This window comes from Nicotiana tabacum, chromosome 3 (assembly GCF_000715075.1).
Source record: "Nicotiana tabacum cultivar K326 chromosome 3, ASM71507v2, whole genome shotgun sequence".
NCBI classification, from domain to species: Eukaryota; Viridiplantae; Streptophyta; class Magnoliopsida; order Solanales; family Solanaceae; genus Nicotiana; species Nicotiana tabacum.
This window is the reverse complement of record NC_134082.1, coordinates 36491762-36496225: the sequence shown is the minus strand read 5'-3', so window position 1 is coordinate 36496225 and position 4464 is coordinate 36491762. Positions and strand designations below refer to the sequence as shown.

General features: G+C 37.6%; 1 long non-coding RNA gene across 1 annotated transcript; it reads right to left on the bottom strand.

Moving 5' to 3' along the window:
• Positions 1–833: 833 nt before the first annotated feature.
• LOC142174752 (uncharacterized) lies at positions 834–4252 on the bottom strand. Its single transcript, XR_012703807.1, has 3 exons — positions 4035–4252; positions 2245–3125; positions 834–1053 (listed from the first exon to the last, which is right to left on the bottom strand). It is a non-coding gene; the product is annotated as an uncharacterized LOC142174752 (long non-coding RNA).
• Positions 4253–4464: the final 212 nt, after the last annotated feature.

Here is a 4464-nt window from a genome sequence, read left to right as displayed (position 1 = left end):
GAAGAATACGATGGCACTTCACTAGAAAACCTCATGCATCCTCAGTAGATGTGCCATTGAAAGTAGGAGGATCATACTTCTTGAACCTCTCAAGTCTTCTCTACTTCTCCTTAGATGCCTCCGGCCTAACCTCAGGTTGAACAGGAATGGCGGGTTGTGCTGGCATGACACCTGGGACTTGATCAATGTGGACCCGCTACTCTGGAGTAAGGGCCGGTGGAGTCTGAGCTCCTCCCCTAGCCTAAGATGTGGCTGGTGCAAGGGGAATCAATCTTGCCTGAGCTAGAGTGCCGAACATGCTCAAGAATTGTGCTAGGGTCTCCTAAAGTTCACCGGCAGTAACAGGCGCCTCGAGTGCCTGTACTCTAATTGGATCTACTGGTGGCTCCTCGGTAGTAGCTCGAGTAGGTGCTCTGGCTGTAGCACGTGCCCCTACTCGGCCTCTACCTTGGCCCTTGGCCTCGCGCGGCTCTAGTAGAGGGCATGGGTGTCTAACCATATGATCCAACAGTACATTCCTTACCATCTATGAGAGAATAGAAAGACAAAGAAGTGGAATTTCCTAACAGTTCTATAGCCTCTCAAATATAAGTACAGACGCATCCGTACCGATCTACAAGATTCTACTAAACTTGTTTATGACTCATAACACCTATGAACCTGAAGCTCTGATACCAACTTGTCACGACCCCAATTTCCCATCTTAGAATATTGTTATAGCTCCTAGTCTCTAAGACTAGGTAATCCTAGCATTCATTGATAGCTTAACAAAAATAACACGCTAAGATAATAAGATAAATCGATAAAACTCATAATAACTCAAAAACGGGGCATCGGTAACAAAATCTCCAAAACCGGTGGAACTAAGTTATAAGCTCTACAATAATATACTAATAATCTTTAATACAACACTGTCTGAATAGAGGATAACAATAATAAAAGTAAGGACAGAAGGTGACTTCGAGGCTTGCGAGCACCAAGCAGGTGTACCTTGAAGACTCCAGAATATCTGGTCAAATCACTAGTGCATAGCCTGAGCTGAAGTACCTGGATCTGCATAAAAATATGCAGAAGCGTAGCATGAGTACACTACAATAGTATCTAGTAAGTATCAAGTCTAACCCCGGCAGAGTAGTGAGAGGCCAGGTTAGGACACCTACTAGGACAAGATAAACTAAACAGAATATAATATAGACCAATACCGGAAAACGAGGAAATGAATTATAACAAAACAATACATTAATGTAGACTAATAACATAATTTAAGTCAAAAAAGGCAATGAGAAGTGAACACATGATGAGAACAACGAGTAATCAAATACAGATAAATACAAGTAAGACAATGAAGAAAATAACAATAATTGTTCAATGAACAAGCCTTTTTAACATGGAATCTACAACACGAATCATAACCGAATTACCACACCTCATTTTCACATTTCACAATTTCAATCACAATCTTTTTTTATATCTCCGCGTGAGTCTTATATTTATATATTTTGGAAATATTTTTCCCAAAATGGCTACACGTGATTTAGCCCGCTTATATCGCCGTGTTGCTATAAGTAATTCCCTTACTAGCAACACGCATATCAATTTCATATTATGTCGTCTCATGCACATCAACCTCTATCCTTATTGCATGCGCATCAATATCACAATACAATAACAACTCGCACCGCTTGTGCATATATGTCGTCACAATAAAATTAACAATACCAATGTTATCATATTATATAGTCCAAAGCTCAACCACAATATGAAAAAGAATCTCAACAATAATAAAATAAATTGAGAAATACTCAACAATCAACAACTTCAATCTCAATGTGATAATAGCTTTCGCAACTTCAACATCAATAACCCAACAACGAGATAATCCCACGAAATAAAAACTTCAAGTAAGAGTAATTCAACAATAAGAAAGGTAACAAGATAATAAGGGAGGTAATAACGTCACCTAAAGCATGTAAGAGCAACATAACAATAAAAGATAGAACAACTGCTAACACCATCAAATAGAGCATGTGAGAGTAAATTATACAATGAAAGATATAATATATTATGACAAACTCAATTAAATGCATGGAAGAAGTCTAAATGTCTAAGTCGGTCAAAATATCACATATAGCCTGTGTACACACTCGTCACCTCGTGTACACATCTTTCACATAATACAAATAACACAATCAATCCAAGTCTTAAGGGGTAGTTCCCCCACATAAAGTTAGACAAAATACTTACCTCAACTAGGCCAAATCAACCCTCAAAAATAGCCTTCGTCCTAAAATTCGTCTCCACACGGCTCAAATCTAACACAAAATAACTTAATTTCATTAGAAAATGCAAAGGGAAACCAATTACGATAGATAAAGCTATGATCTTTACACAATTCTCCAAAAGTCAACCCCGAGCTCGCTCGATCAAAAACTGAGTCCAAGGATAGATTCCGACTACCCATAACCCCACGAGTCTATATATGTGTTTTATTTTCAAATCCGAGTCCAAATCGACTCTCAAACCCCAAATTTTTATTTTTTAAAACATTGACAGAAATTCCCAAATTTTCTCTTTGATTCTCATAAATTTGATGTTAAATCTAAGATATAATCATGAAATATAGTTGAAATTAATTAGAATCACTTACCCAATGATTGTAGATGAAAATCCCCTGTTTAGATAACCTCTTACCGAGTCTAGGATTCTAAAATGAGAGAAAATGAGATGAAATTCCGACTTTCCAACCTTTTGCTCAGTTGCAGATGTCGCAATTGTGACACTGGGTTCGCAACTGCAAAGAAAGTCTCGCAATTGCGGCTACTGACATTCTAAGTGGGAAATCGCAAATGCAACATTGGCTTCGCATTTGCGAAGCCTTTCCCCATTGCAAATGCAATACAATTATCGCAAATGCGATCCTACCCTGCCCAAGTACTACTCGCTATTGCGAATCGGGCATCGCAAATGTGACACCTGATACCGCCTGTTAAGATCGCAATTGTGATGTTGGTGTTCGCAATTGCGTCTCCTGAGGCATCAGCACACCAACAGTACAAATTCAGTTCACAACCATTCTGAAATGCGTCAAAAACTAACCCAAACGCTTGGGGCTCCAAACCAAATACCTACACAAGTTTAAAAACATCATATGAACGCACTCGCGTGATCAAAATACAAAAATAACATCTAGAACTACAAATCGGACATCAAAATAAATTTCAAATGAAAACACAAGAACTTCAAGAATTGCAACCAAGCATCTGAATCCTATCAAATCAACTGTAAATGACACCAAATTTTTAAGACATGTTCCAAATAGCAAAATGGACATATTCCAAGTCCCAAAACCAAATTCTAAACCCGATAGCTAAAAAGTCAACCTACGATCAAACTTGAAAAATCTTCTAAACTTCAAATTGCCAACTTTTAGAAAAATAAGTCAAATCAACCTAGGGACCTCCGAATTTGATTTCGGGCATACACCCAAGTCTAAAATCACGATACGAACCTATCAGAGCCATCAAAAGACTGTTCTGAGGTCGTTTTTACAAAAGCCAAACTTTGGTCAATTTTTCTAACTTAGGGTTCTAAACCAAGAACCAAATGGTCCAAATCAATCCAAAACCTTTTCGGAACGAAACTAACAAACTCCACAAGTCATAAAATCCAACATACATATGTGTGAAGCATCAAAAAGGGGAATCGAGACTCATATATACAAAACGATTGGTCGGATCGTTACAGAAAAGGCATCAATTATTTTAATGGTTAATACATTAGTTTTACTTAAAAAAATATATAAATCAGCTCCGATAATACTTCCCCTTTCATGTCGATCTCATCTAACACTTGCAATGATCTTAACAAAGAAAAAGATGTATTGCACGCCAAATGCATGATACATATCATGTTAATCAACCAAGATTAAATGACAAATTGAGACAAGAACACATATGAATTAACCATAGTTAAGTGATAAATCATGTACAAGATTAAATACACATATGGCATGCACTTAATTATAATGTTGGTACCTATATCAGGAGCAATAAACATATTTCCCCTTATCGTGTACTCCAAAACTCCCATTATTTTGATGACAATTAGATGCTCTCATGTAATGTTTTCTCGTTTTCTGAATGCATAAGTTCAATATGCTCCTTTTTTATGCAACATCTTCCTTCGGCACTTTGGCACCTTTGAAGCTGAATGCTTAATTTTGGCGTTCAGTTGCATAGGCAACCTGCGGGGTATTGGGCTCAAGAGGAGAATCAGAAAACTTACAAGACTACAACCACCCAAATATGTTACTTTGTTTGTCCTAAGAGTGTCAATGAAGTCATACTTAGGGTGAGCATTATGTTCAAGTCAAGGATTAATTAAGGGTCGCATCTCGCATGAAGGTTGTTATACTAATACGTGCAAGAGTGAATACCCCAAGTTTGGTTTTCCTTCATACCAGAC